Source organism: Parasteatoda tepidariorum, chromosome 9, assembly GCF_982258835.1.
Source record: "Parasteatoda tepidariorum strain Cologne lab strain chromosome 9, Ptep-v5.0, whole genome shotgun sequence".
NCBI classification, from domain to species: domain Eukaryota; kingdom Metazoa; phylum Arthropoda; class Arachnida; order Araneae; family Theridiidae; genus Parasteatoda; species Parasteatoda tepidariorum.
The window spans coordinates 99,457,208-99,469,533 of NC_141763.1; the positions used below are offsets into that span (position 1 = coordinate 99,457,208).

General features: G+C 35.1%; 1 protein-coding gene and 33 non-coding genes across 34 annotated transcripts in view; 1 reads left to right on the plus strand and 33 right to left on the minus strand.

Moving 5' to 3' along the window:
* Nucleotides 1-12,326, plus strand: part of LOC107451233 (leukocyte elastase inhibitor-like) — a 74,149-nt gene that overhangs the window by 32,090 nt on the left and 29,733 nt on the right. The window lies entirely within an intron of this gene.
* Nucleotides 186-267, minus strand: TRNAS-GCU (transfer RNA serine (anticodon GCU)). Its single transcript has one exon. It is a non-coding gene; the product is annotated as a tRNA-Ser (tRNA).
* On the minus strand, nt 547-628 carry TRNAS-GCU (transfer RNA serine (anticodon GCU)). The gene has a single exon. It is a non-coding gene; the product is annotated as a tRNA-Ser (tRNA).
* Nucleotides 903-984, minus strand: TRNAS-GCU (transfer RNA serine (anticodon GCU)). The gene has a single exon. It is a non-coding gene; the product is annotated as a tRNA-Ser (tRNA).
* TRNAS-GCU (transfer RNA serine (anticodon GCU)) lies at nt 1,258-1,339 on the minus strand. Its single transcript has one exon. It is a non-coding gene; the product is annotated as a tRNA-Ser (tRNA).
* TRNAS-GCU (transfer RNA serine (anticodon GCU)) lies at nt 1,619-1,700 on the minus strand. The gene has a single exon. It is a non-coding gene; the product is annotated as a tRNA-Ser (tRNA).
* Nucleotides 1,980-2,061, minus strand: TRNAS-GCU (transfer RNA serine (anticodon GCU)). The gene has a single exon. It is a non-coding gene; the product is annotated as a tRNA-Ser (tRNA).
* Nucleotides 2,335-2,416, minus strand: TRNAS-GCU (transfer RNA serine (anticodon GCU)). Its single transcript has one exon. It is a non-coding gene; the product is annotated as a tRNA-Ser (tRNA).
* On the minus strand, nt 2,696-2,777 carry TRNAS-GCU (transfer RNA serine (anticodon GCU)). Its single transcript has one exon. It is a non-coding gene; the product is annotated as a tRNA-Ser (tRNA).
* Nucleotides 3,057-3,138, minus strand: TRNAS-GCU (transfer RNA serine (anticodon GCU)). Its single transcript has one exon. It is a non-coding gene; the product is annotated as a tRNA-Ser (tRNA).
* Nucleotides 3,418-3,499, minus strand: TRNAS-GCU (transfer RNA serine (anticodon GCU)). The gene has a single exon. It is a non-coding gene; the product is annotated as a tRNA-Ser (tRNA).
* On the minus strand, nt 3,774-3,855 carry TRNAS-GCU (transfer RNA serine (anticodon GCU)). The gene has a single exon. It is a non-coding gene; the product is annotated as a tRNA-Ser (tRNA).
* On the minus strand, nt 4,130-4,211 carry TRNAS-GCU (transfer RNA serine (anticodon GCU)). The gene has a single exon. It is a non-coding gene; the product is annotated as a tRNA-Ser (tRNA).
* TRNAS-GCU (transfer RNA serine (anticodon GCU)) lies at nt 4,485-4,566 on the minus strand. The gene has a single exon. It is a non-coding gene; the product is annotated as a tRNA-Ser (tRNA).
* Nucleotides 4,846-4,927, minus strand: TRNAS-GCU (transfer RNA serine (anticodon GCU)). The gene has a single exon. It is a non-coding gene; the product is annotated as a tRNA-Ser (tRNA).
* On the minus strand, nt 5,207-5,288 carry TRNAS-GCU (transfer RNA serine (anticodon GCU)). The gene has a single exon. It is a non-coding gene; the product is annotated as a tRNA-Ser (tRNA).
* On the minus strand, nt 5,568-5,649 carry TRNAS-GCU (transfer RNA serine (anticodon GCU)). Its single transcript has one exon. It is a non-coding gene; the product is annotated as a tRNA-Ser (tRNA).
* On the minus strand, nt 5,924-6,005 carry TRNAS-GCU (transfer RNA serine (anticodon GCU)). The gene has a single exon. It is a non-coding gene; the product is annotated as a tRNA-Ser (tRNA).
* On the minus strand, nt 6,280-6,361 carry TRNAS-GCU (transfer RNA serine (anticodon GCU)). The gene has a single exon. It is a non-coding gene; the product is annotated as a tRNA-Ser (tRNA).
* TRNAS-GCU (transfer RNA serine (anticodon GCU)) lies at nt 6,636-6,717 on the minus strand. The gene has a single exon. It is a non-coding gene; the product is annotated as a tRNA-Ser (tRNA).
* TRNAS-GCU (transfer RNA serine (anticodon GCU)) lies at nt 6,997-7,078 on the minus strand. Its single transcript has one exon. It is a non-coding gene; the product is annotated as a tRNA-Ser (tRNA).
* On the minus strand, nt 7,358-7,439 carry TRNAS-GCU (transfer RNA serine (anticodon GCU)). The gene has a single exon. It is a non-coding gene; the product is annotated as a tRNA-Ser (tRNA).
* On the minus strand, nt 7,719-7,800 carry TRNAS-GCU (transfer RNA serine (anticodon GCU)). Its single transcript has one exon. It is a non-coding gene; the product is annotated as a tRNA-Ser (tRNA).
* On the minus strand, nt 8,075-8,156 carry TRNAS-GCU (transfer RNA serine (anticodon GCU)). The gene has a single exon. It is a non-coding gene; the product is annotated as a tRNA-Ser (tRNA).
* TRNAS-GCU (transfer RNA serine (anticodon GCU)) lies at nt 8,430-8,511 on the minus strand. Its single transcript has one exon. It is a non-coding gene; the product is annotated as a tRNA-Ser (tRNA).
* Nucleotides 8,791-8,872, minus strand: TRNAS-GCU (transfer RNA serine (anticodon GCU)). Its single transcript has one exon. It is a non-coding gene; the product is annotated as a tRNA-Ser (tRNA).
* Nucleotides 9,152-9,233, minus strand: TRNAS-GCU (transfer RNA serine (anticodon GCU)). Its single transcript has one exon. It is a non-coding gene; the product is annotated as a tRNA-Ser (tRNA).
* TRNAS-GCU (transfer RNA serine (anticodon GCU)) lies at nt 9,512-9,593 on the minus strand. Its single transcript has one exon. It is a non-coding gene; the product is annotated as a tRNA-Ser (tRNA).
* Nucleotides 9,873-9,954, minus strand: TRNAS-GCU (transfer RNA serine (anticodon GCU)). The gene has a single exon. It is a non-coding gene; the product is annotated as a tRNA-Ser (tRNA).
* On the minus strand, nt 10,229-10,310 carry TRNAS-GCU (transfer RNA serine (anticodon GCU)). The gene has a single exon. It is a non-coding gene; the product is annotated as a tRNA-Ser (tRNA).
* On the minus strand, nt 10,589-10,670 carry TRNAS-GCU (transfer RNA serine (anticodon GCU)). Its single transcript has one exon. It is a non-coding gene; the product is annotated as a tRNA-Ser (tRNA).
* TRNAS-GCU (transfer RNA serine (anticodon GCU)) lies at nt 10,950-11,031 on the minus strand. The gene has a single exon. It is a non-coding gene; the product is annotated as a tRNA-Ser (tRNA).
* On the minus strand, nt 11,306-11,387 carry TRNAS-GCU (transfer RNA serine (anticodon GCU)). Its single transcript has one exon. It is a non-coding gene; the product is annotated as a tRNA-Ser (tRNA).
* Nucleotides 11,667-11,748, minus strand: TRNAS-GCU (transfer RNA serine (anticodon GCU)). The gene has a single exon. It is a non-coding gene; the product is annotated as a tRNA-Ser (tRNA).

A 12,326-nucleotide genomic window follows, 5' to 3' on the forward strand; every position in this document is an offset into this window, starting at 1 on the left:
CCTTTTATTACCCTAATTTTCAAAAATCAATTAAATTAAATCTTCAAATTATGGCTTTACATTACTTTTTCAGTCTTTTCTATATTATCCATACAACACATTTTATACAGCCTTTTAGTTTTTCCATAAATTTGTCCCGATGGAATAGTGTCATTCATTCTTTGATGCCATTCGAAAAATGAATACGACGAGGATGGGATTCGAACCCACGCGGGCAGAGCCCAATGGATTAGCAGTCCATCGCCTTAACCACTCGGCCACCTCGTCGTTATAAGAGTCAAACGTTTTATCAGGATATTATCAAACTTGAATTATTTAAATATGGGTTTCAACACGCTGCCGCTTCAAAATTATCAATTTTCCTTTTATTTCCCTAATTTTCAAAAATCAATAAAAATAAATCTTCAAATTATGGCTTTACATTACTTTTTCAGTCTTTTCTATATTATCTATACAACACATTTTATACAGCCTTTTAGTTTTTCCATAAATTTGTCCCGATGGAATAGTGTCATTCATTCTTTGATGCCATTCGAAAAATGAATGCGACGAGGATGGGATTCGAACCCACGCGGGCAGAGCCCAATGGATTAGCAGTCCATCGCCTTAACCACTCGGCCACCTCGTCGTGATAAGAGTCAAATGTTTTATCAGGATATTATCATACTTGAATTATTTAAATATCGGTTTTATCACGCTGCCGCTTCAAAATTATCAATTTTCCTTTTATTACCCTAATTTTCAAAAATCAATTAAATCTTCAAATTATGGCTTTACATCACTTTTTCAGTCTTTTCTATATTATCCATACAACACATTTTATACAGCCTTTTAGTTTTTCCATAAATTTGTCCCGAAGGAATACTGTCATTCATTCTTTGATGCCATTCGAAAAATGAATACGACGAGGATGGGATTCGAACCCACGCGGGCAGAGCCCAATGGATTAGCAGTCCATCGCCTTAACCACTCGGCCACCTCGTCGTGATAACAGTCAAATGTTTTATCAGGATATTTTCAGACTTGAATTATTTAAATATCGGTTTCATCACGCTGCCGCTTCAAAATTATCAATTTTCCTTTTATTACCCTAATTTTCAAAAATCAATTAAATCTTCAAATTATGGCTTTACATCACTTTTTCAGTCTTTTCTATATTATCCATACAACACATTTTACACAGCCTTTTAGTTTTTCCATAAATTTGTCCCGATGGAATAGTGTCATTCATTCTTTATGCCATTCGAAAAATGAATACGACGAGGATGGGATTCGAACCCACGCGGGCAGAGCCCAATGGATTAGCAGTCCATCGCCTTAACCACTCGGCCACCTCGTCGTGATAGAAGTCAAATGTTTTATCAGGATATTATCAGACTTGAACTATTTAAATATCGGTTTCATCGCGCTGCCGCTTCAAAATTATCAATTTTCCTTTTATTTCCCTAATTTTCAAAAATCAATTAAATTAAATCTTCAAATTATGGCTTTACATTACTTTTTCAGTCTTTTCTATATTATCCATACAACACATTTTATACAGCCTTTTAGTTTTTCCATAAATTTGTCCCGATGGAATAGTGTCATTCATTCTTTGATGCCATTCGAAAAATGAATACGACGAGGATGGGATTCGAACCCACGCGGGCAGAGCCCAATGGATTAGCAGTCCATCGCCTTAACCACTCGGCCACCTCGTCGTGATAACAGTCAAATGTTTTATCAGGATATTATCAAACTTGATATATTTAAAAATTGGTTTCATCACGCTGCCGCTTCAAAATTATCAATTTTCCTTTTATTACCCTAATTTTCAAAAATCAATTAAATTAAATCTTCAAATTATGGCTTTACATCACTTTTTCAGTCTTTTCTATATTATCCATACAACACATTTTATACAGCCTTTTAGTTTTTCCATAAATTTGTCCCGAAGGAATAGTGTCATTCATTCTTTGATGCCATTCGAAAAATGAATACGACGAGGATGGGATTCGAACCCACGCGGGCAGAGCCCAATGGATTAGCAGTCCATCGCCTTAACCACTCGGCCACCTCGTCGTGATAGAAGTCAAATGTTTTATCAGGATATTATCAGACTTGAATTATTTAAATATCGGTTTCATCACGCTGCCGCTTCAAAATTATCAATTTTCCTTTTATTACCCTAATTTTCAAAAATCAATTAAATCTTCAAATTATGGCTTTACATCACTTTTTCAGTCTTTTCTATATTATCCATACAACACATTTTACACAGCCTTTTAGTTTTTCCATAAATTTGTCCCGATGGAATAGTGTCATTCATTCTTTATGCCATTCGAAACATGAATACGACGAGGATGGGATTCGAACCCACGCGGGCAGAGCCCAATGGATTAGCAGTCCATCGCCTTAACCACTCGGCCACCTCGTCGTGATAGAAGTCAAATGTTTTATCAGGATATTATCAGACTTGAACTATTTAAATATCGGTTTCATCGCGCTGCCGCTTCAAAATTATCAATTTTCCTTTTATTTCCCTAATTTTCAAAAATCAATTAAATTAAATCTTCAAATTATGGCTTTACATTACTTTTTCAGTCTTTTCTATATTATCCATACAACACATTTTATACAGCCTTTTAGTTTTTCCATAAATTTGTCCCGATGGAATAGTGTCATTCATTCTTTGATGCCATTCGAAAAATGAATACGACGAGGATGGGATTCGAACCCACGCGGGCAGAGCCCAATGGATTAGCAGTCCATCGCCTTAACCACTCGGCCACCTCGTCGTGATAACAGTCAAATGTTTTATCAGGATATTATCAAACTTGATATATTTAAAAATTGGTTTCATCACGCTGCCGCTTCAAAATTATCAATTTTCCTTTTATTACCCTAATTTTCAAAAATCAATTAAATTTAATCTTCAAATTCTGGCTTTACATTACTTTTTCAGTCTATTCTATATTATCCATACAACACATTTTATACAGCCTTTTAGTTTTTCCATAAATTTGTCCTGACTGAATAGTGTCATTCATTCTTTGTTGCCATTCGAAAAATGAATGCGACGAGGATGGGATTCGAACCCACGCGGGCAGAGCCCAATGGATTAGCAGTCCATCGCCTTAACCACTCGGCCACCTCGTCGTTATAAGAGTCAAACGTTTTATCAGGATATTATTAAACTTGAATTATTTAAAAATCGGTTTCAACACGCTGCCGCTTCAAAATTATCAATTTTCCTTTTATTTCCCTAATTTTCAAAAATCAATAAAAATAAATCTTCAAATTATGGCTTTACATTACTTTTTCAGTCTTTTCTATATTATCTATACAACACATTTTATACAGCCTTTTAGTTTTTCCATAAATTTGTCCCGATGGAATAGTGTCATTCATTCTTTGATGCCATTCGAAAAATGAATGCGACGAGGATGGGATTCGAACCCACGCGGGCAGAGCCCAATGGATTAGCAGTCCATCGCCTTAACCACTCGGCCACCTCGTCGTGATAAGAGTCAAATGTTTTATCAGGATATTATCATACTTGAATTATTTAAATATCGGTTTCATCACGCTGCCGCTTCAAAATTATCAATTTTGCTTTTATTACCCTAATTTTCAAAAATCAATTAAATCTTCAAATTATGGCTTTACATCACTTTTTCAGTCTTTTCTATATTATCCATACAACACATTTTAGACACCCTTTTAGTTTTTCCATAAATTTGTCCCGAAGGAATAGTGTCATTCATTCTTTGATGCCATTCGAAAAATGAATACGACGAGGATGGGATTCGAACCCACGCGGGCAGAGCCCAATGGATTAGCAGTCCATCGCCTTAACCACTCGGCCACCTCGTCATGATAAATGTCAAATGTTTTATCAGGATATTATCAGACTTGAATTATTTAAATATCGGTTTTATCACGCTGCCGCTTCAAAATTATCAATTTTCCTTTTATTACCCTAATTTTCAAAAATCAATTAAATCTTCAAATTATGGCTTTACATCACTTTTTCAGTCTTTTCTATATTATCCATACAACACATTTTATACAGCCTTTTAGTTTTTCCATAAATTTGTCCCGAAGGAATAGTGTCATTCATTCTTTGATGCCATTCGAAAAATGAATACGACGAGGATGGGATTCGAACCCACGCGGGCAGAGCCCAATGGATTAGCAGTCCATCGCCTTAACCACTCGGCCACCTCGTCGTGATAGAAGTCAAATGTTTTATCAGGATATTATCAGACTTGAATTATTTAAATATCGGTTTCATCACGCTGCCGCTTCAAAATTATCAATTTTCCTTTTATTACCCTAATTTTCAAAAATCAATTAAATCTTCAAATTATGGCTTTACATCACTTTTTCAGTCTTTTCTATATTATCCATACAACACATTTTACACAGCCTTTTAGTTTTTCCATAAATTTGTCCCGATGGAATAGTGTCATTCATTCTTTATGCCATTCGAAACATGAATACGACGAGGATGGGATTCGAACCCACGCGGGCAGAGCCCAATGGATTAGCAGTCCATCGCCTTAACCACTCGGCCACCTCGTCGTGATAGAAGTCAAATGTTTTATCAGGATATTATCAGACTTGAACTATTTAAATATCGGTTTCATCGCGCTGCCGCTTCAAAATTATCAATTTTCCTTTTATTTCCCTAATTTTCAAAAATCAATTAAATTAAATCTTCAAATTACGGCTTTACATTACTTTTTCAGTCTTTTCTATATTATCCATACAACACATTTTATACAGCCTTTTAGTTTTTCCATAAATTTGTCCCGATGGAATAGTGTCATTCATTCTTTGATGCCATTCGAAAAATGAATACGACGAGGATGGGATTCGAACCCACGCGGGCAGAGCCCAATGGATTAGCAGTCCATCGCCTTAACCACTCGGCCACCTCGTCGTGATAACAGTCAAATGTTTTATCAGGATATTATCAAACTTGATATATTTAAAAATTGGTTTCATCACGCTGCCGCTTCAAAATTATCAATTTTCCTTTTATTACCCTAATTTTCAAAAATCAATTAAATTAAATCTTCAAATTATGGCTTTACATTACTTTTTCAGTCTATTCTATATTATCCATACAACACATTTTATACAGCCTTTTAGTTTTTCCATAAATTTGTCCTGACTGAATAGTGTCATTCATTCTTTGTTGCCATTCGAAAAATGAATGCGACGAGGATGGGATTCGAACCCACGCGGGCAGAGCCCAATGGATTAGCAGTCCATCGCCTTAACCACTCGGCCACCTCGTCGTTATAAGAGTCAAACGTTTTATCAGGATATTATTAAACTTGAATTATTTAAAAATCGGTTTCAACACGCTGCCGCTTCAAAATTATCAATTTTCCTTTTATTCCCCTAATTTTCAAAAATCAATAAAAATAAATCTTCAAATTATGGCTTTACATTACTTTTTCAGTCTTTTCTATATTATCTATACAACACATTTTATACAGCCTTTTAGTTTTTCCATAAATTTGTCCCGATGGAATAGTGTCATTCATTCTTTGATGCCATTCGAAAAATGAATGCGACGAGGATGGGATTCGAACCCACGCGGCCAGAGCCCAATGGATTAGCAGTCCATCGCCTTAACCACTCGGCCACCTCGTCGTGATAAGAGTCAAATGTTTTATCAGGATATTATCATACTTGAATTATTTAAATATCGGTTTCATCACGCTGCCGCTTCAAAATTATCAATTTTGCTTTTATTACCCTAATTTTCAAAAATCAATTAAATCTTCAAATTATGGCTTTACATCACTTTTTCAGTCTTTTCTATATTATCCATACAACACATTTTAGACACCCTTTTAGTTTTTCCATAAATTTGTCCCGAAGGAATAGTGTCATTCATTCTTTGATGCCATTCGAAAAATGAATACGACGAGGATGGGATTCGAACCCACGCGGGCAGAGCCCAATGGATTAGCAGTCCATCGCCTTAACCACTCGGCCACCTCGTCATGATAAATGTCAAATGTTTTATCAGGATATTATCAGACTTGAATTATTTAAATATCGGTTTTATCACGCTGCCGCTTCAAAATTATCAATTTTCCTTTTATTACCCTAATTTTCAAAAATCAATTAAATCTTCAAATTATGGCTTTACATCACTTTTTCAGTCTTTTCTATATTATCCATACAACATATTTTATACAGCCTTTTAGTTTTTCCATAAATTTGTCCCGAAGGAATAGTGTCATTCATTCTTTGATGCCATTCGAAAAATGAATACGACGAGGATGGGATTCGAACCCACGCGGGCAGAGCCCAATGGATTAGCAGTCCATCGCCTTAACCACTCGGCCACCTCGTCGTGATAAAAGTCAAATGTTTTATCAGGATATTTTCAGACTTGAATTATTTAAATATCGGTTTCATCACGCTGCCGCTTCAAAATTATCAATTTTCCTTTTATTACCCTAATTTTCAAAAATCAATTAAATCTTCAAATTATGGCTTTACATCACTTTTTCAGTCTTTTCTATATTATCCATACAACACATTTTATACAGCCTTTTAGTTTTTCCATAAATTTGTCCCGAAGGAATAGTGTCATTCATTCTTTGATGCCATTCGAAAAATGAATACGACGAGGATGGGATTCGAACCCACGCGGGCAGAGCCCAATGGATTAGCAGTCTATCGCCTTAACCACTCGGCCACCTCGTCGTGATAACAGTCAAATATTTTATCATGATATTATCAAACTTGAATTATTTAAATATCGGTTTCATCACGCTGCCGCTTCAAAATTATCAATTTTCTTTTTATTTCCCTAATTTTCAAAAATCAATTAAATTAAATCTTCAAATTATGGCTTTGCATTACTTTTTCAGTCTTTTCTATATTATCCATACAACATATTTTATACAGCCTTTTAGTTTTTCCATAAATTTGTCCCGAAGGAATAGTGTCATTCATTCTTTGATGCCATTCGAAAAATGAATACGACGAGGATGGGATTCGAACCCACGCGGGCAGAGCCCAATGGATTAGCAGTCCATCGCCTTAACCACTCGGCCACCTCGTCGTGATAAGAGTCAAATGTTTTATCAGGATATTTTCAGACTTGAACTATTTAAATATCGGTTTCATCGCGCTGCCGCTTCAAAATTATCAATTTTCCTTTTATTTCCCTAATTTTCAAAAATCAATTAAATTAAATCTTCAAATTATGGCTTTACATTACTTTTTCAGTCTTTTCTATATTATCCATACAACACATTTTATACAGCCTTTTAGTTTTTCCATAAATTTGTCCTGATGGAATAGTGTCATTCATTCTTTGATGCCATTCGAAAAATGAATGCGACGAGGATGGGATTCGAACCCACGCGGGCAGAGCCCAATGGATTAGCAGTCCATCGCCTTAACCACTCGGCCACCTCGTCGTTATAAGAGTCAAACGTTTTATCAGGATATTATCAAACTCGAATTATTTAAATATCGGTTTCATCACGCTGCCGCTTCAAAATTATCAATTTTCCTTTTATTTCCCTAATTTTCAAAAATCAATTAAATTAAATCTTCAAATTATGGCTTTACATTACTTTTTCAGTCTTTTCTATATTATCCATACAACACATTTTATACAGCCTTTTAGTTTTTCCATAAATTTGTCCCGATGGAATAGTGTCATTCATTCTTTGATGCCATTCGAAAAATGAATGCGACGAGGATGGGATTCGAACCCACGCGGGCAGAGCCCAATGGATTAGCAGTCCATCGCCTTAACCACTCGGCCACCTCGTCGTGATAAGAGTCAAATGTTTTATCAGGATATTATCATACTTGAATTATTTAAATATCGGTTTTATCACGCTGCCGCTTCAAAATTATCAATTTTCCTTTTATTACCCTAATTTTCAAAAATCAATTAAATCTTCAAATTATGGCTTTACATCACTTTTTCAGTCTTTTCTATATTATCCATACAACACATTTTATACAGCCTTTTAGTTTTTCCATAAATTTGTCCCGAAGGAATAGTGTCATTCATTCTTTGATGCCATTCGAAAAATGAATACGACGAGGATGGGATTCGAACCCACGCGGGCAGAGCCCAATGGATTAGCAGTCCATCGCCTTAACCACTCGGCCACCTCGTCGTGATAACAGTCAAATGTTTTATCAGGATATTTTCAGACTTGAATTATTTAAATATCGGTTTCATCACGCTGCCGCTTCAAAATTATCAATTTTCCTTTTATTACCCTAATTTTCAAAAATCAATTAAATCTTCAAATTATGGCTTTACATCACTTTTTCAGTCTTTTCTATATTATCCATACAACACATTTTACACAGCCTTTTAGTTTTTCCATAAATTTGTCCCGATGGAATAGTGTCATTCATTCTTTATGCCATTCGAAAAATGAATACGACGAGGATGGGATTCGAACCCACGCGGGCAGAGCCCAATGGATTAGCAGTCCATCGCCTTAACCACTCGGCCACCTCGTCGTGATAGAAGTCAAATGTTTTATCAGGATATTATCAGACTTGAACTATTTAAATATCGGTTTCATCGCGCTGCCGCTTCAAAATTATCAATTTTCCTTTTATTTCCCTAATTTTCAAAAATCATATAAATTAAATCTTCAAATTATGGCTTTACATTACTTTTTCAGTCTTTTCTATATTATCCATACAACACATTTTATACAGCCTTTTAGTTTTTCCATAAATTTGTCCCGATGGAATAGTGTCATTCATTCTTTGATGCCATTCGAAAAATGAATACGACGAGGATGGGATTCGAACCCACGCGGGCAGAGCCCAATGGATTAGCAGTCCATCGCCTTAACCACTCGGCCACCTCGTCGTGATAACAGTCAAATGTTTTATCAGGATATTATCAAACTTGATATATTTAAAAATTGGTTTCATCACGCTGCCGCTTCAAAATTATCAATTTTCCTTTTATTACCCTAATTTTCAAAAATCAATTAAATTAAATCTTCAAATTCTGGCTTTACATTACTTTTTCAGTCTATTCTATATTATCCATACAACACATTTTATACAGCCTTTTAGTTTTTCCATAAATTTGTCCTGACTGAATAGTGTCATTCATTCTTTGTTGCCATTCGAAAAATGAATGCGACGAGGATGGGATTCGAACCCACGCGGGCAGAGCCCAATGGATTAGCAGTCCATCGCCTTAACCTCTCGGCCACCTCGTCGTTATAAGAGTCAAACGTTTTATCAGGATATTATTAAACTTGAATTATTTAAATATCGGTTTCAACACGCTGCCGCTTCAAAATTATCAATTTTCCTTTTATTTCCCTAATTTTCAAAAATCAATAAAAATAAATCTTCAAATTATGGCTTTACATTACTTTTTCAGTCTTTTCTATATTATCTATACAACATATTTTATACAGCCTTTTAGTTTTTCCATAAATTTGTCCCGATGGAATAGTGTCATTCATTCTTTGATGCCATTCGAAAAAGAATACGACGAGGATGGGATTCGAACCCACGCGGGCAGAGCCCAATGGATTAGCAGTCCATCGCCTTAACCACTCGGCCACCTCGTCGTGATAAAAGTCAAATGTTTTATCAGGATATTTTCAGACTTGAATTATTTAAATATCGGTTTCATCACGCTGCCGCTTCAAAATTATCAATTTTCTTTTTATTTCCCTAATTTTCAAAAATCAATTAAATTAAATCTTCAAATTATGGCTTTGCATTACTTTTTCAGTCTTTTCTATATTATCCATACAACATATTTTATACAGCCTTTTAGTTTTTCCATAAATTTGTCCCGAAGGAATAGTGTCATTCATTCTTTGATGCCATTCGAAAAATGAATACGACGAGGATGGGATTCGAACCCACGCGGGCAGAGCCCAATGGATTAGCAGTCCATCGCCTTAACCACTCGGCCACCTCGTCGTGATAAAAGTCAAATGTTTTATCAGGATATTTTCAGACTTGAATTATTTAAATATCGGTTTCATCACGCTGCCGCTTCAAAATTATCAATTTTCCTTTTATTACCCTAATTTTCAAAAATCAATTAAATCTTCAAATTATGGCTTTGCATTACTTTTTCAGTCTTTTCTATATTATCCATACAACATATTTTATACAGCCTTTTAGTTTTTCCATAAATTTGTCCCGAAGGAATAGTGTCATTCATTCTTTGATGCCATTCGAAAAATGAATACGACGAGGATGGGATTCGAACCCACGCGGGCAGAGCCCAATGGATTAGCAGTCCATCGCCTTAACCACTCGGCCACCTCGTCGTTATAAGAGTCAAACGTTTTATCAGGATATTATTAAACTTGAATTATTTAAATATCGGTTTCAACACGCTGCCGCTTCAAAATTATCAATTTTCCTTTTATTTCCCTAATTTTCAAAAATCAATAAAAATAAATCTTCAAATTATGGCTTTACATTACTTTTTCAGTCTTTTCTATATTATCTATACAACATATTTTATACAGCCTTTTAGTTTTTCCATAAATTTGTCCCGATGGAATAGTGTCATTCATTCTTTGATGCCATTCGAAAAAGAATACGACGAGGATGGGATTCGAACCCACGCGGGCAGAGCCCAATGGATTAGCAGTCCATCGCCTTAACCACTCGGCCACCTCGTCGTGATAAAAGTCAAATGTTTTATCAGGATATTTTCAGACTTGAATTATTTAAATATCGGTTTCATCACGCTGCCGCTTCAAAATTATCAATTTTCTTTTTATTTCCCTAATTTTCAAAAATCAATTAAATTAAATCTTCAAATTATGGCTTTGCATTACTTTTTCAGTCTTTTCTATATTATCCATACAACATATTTTATACAGCCTTTTAGTTTTTCCATAAATTTGTCCCGAAGGAATAGTGTCATTCATTCTTTGATGCCATTCGAAAAATGAATACGACGAGGATGGGATTCGAACCCACGCGGGCAGAGCCCAATGGATTAGCAGTCCATCGCCTTAACCACTCGGCCACCTCGTCGTGATAAAAGTCAAATGTTTTATCAGGATATTTTCAGACTTGAATTATTTAAATATCGGTTTCATCACGCTGCCGCTTCAAAATTATCAATTTTCCTTTTATTACCCTAATTTTCAAAAATCAATTAAATCTTCAAATTATGGCTTTGCATTACTTTTTCAGTCTTTTCTATATTATCCATACAACATATTTTATACAGCCTTTTAGTTTTTCCATAAATTTGTCCCGAAGGAATAGTGTCATTCATTCTTTGATGCCATTCGAAAAATGAATACGACGAGGATGGGATTCGAACCCACGCGGGCAGAGCCCAATGGATTAGCAGTCTATCGCCTTAACCACTCGGCCACCTCGTCGTGATAACAGTCAAATGTTTTATCATGATATTATCAAACTTGAATTATTTAAATATCGGTTTCATCACGCTGCCGCTTCAAAATTATCAATTTTCTTTTTATTTCCCTAATTTTCAAAAATCAATTAAATTAAATCTTCAAATTATGGCTTTGCATTACTTTTTCAGTCTTTTCTATATTATCCATACAACATATTTTATACAGCCTTTTAGTTTTTCCATAAATTTGTCCCGAAGGAATAGTGTCATTCATTCTTTGATGCCATTCGAAAAATGAATACGACGAGGATGGGATTCGAACCCACGCGGGCAGAGCCCAATGGATTAGCAGTCCATCGCCTTAACCACTCGGCCACCTCGTCGTGGTAAAAGTCAAATGTTTTATCAGGATATTTTCAGACTTGAACTATTTAAATATCGGTTTCATCACGCTGCCGCTTCAAAATTATCAATTTTCCTTTTATTACCCTAATTTTCAAGAATCAATTAAATCTTCAAATTATGGCTTTACATTACTTTTTCAGTCTTTTCTATATTATCTATACAACACATTTTATACAGCCTTTTAGTTTTTCCATAAATTTGTCCCGATGGAATAGTGTCATTCATTCTTTGATGCCATTCGAAAAATGAATGCGACGAGGATGGGATTCGAACCCACACGGGCAGAGTCCAATGGGTTAGCAGTCCATCGCCTTAACCACTCTGCCTTCTCGTCGTGATAAGAGTCAAATGTTTTATCAGGATATTTTCAACACATTTTATACAGCCTTTTAGTCTTTTCATAAATTTCTCACAATGAAATAATGTAATTTATTCTTTGATGTTATTGGAAAAATTAATAAGACGAGGATGGGATTCGAACCGCGTAACCTGAAAATCTTAAATAGTATTAGCTGATTAAAATAAGACTACTATCAAGTGTTGATATATTTGTATA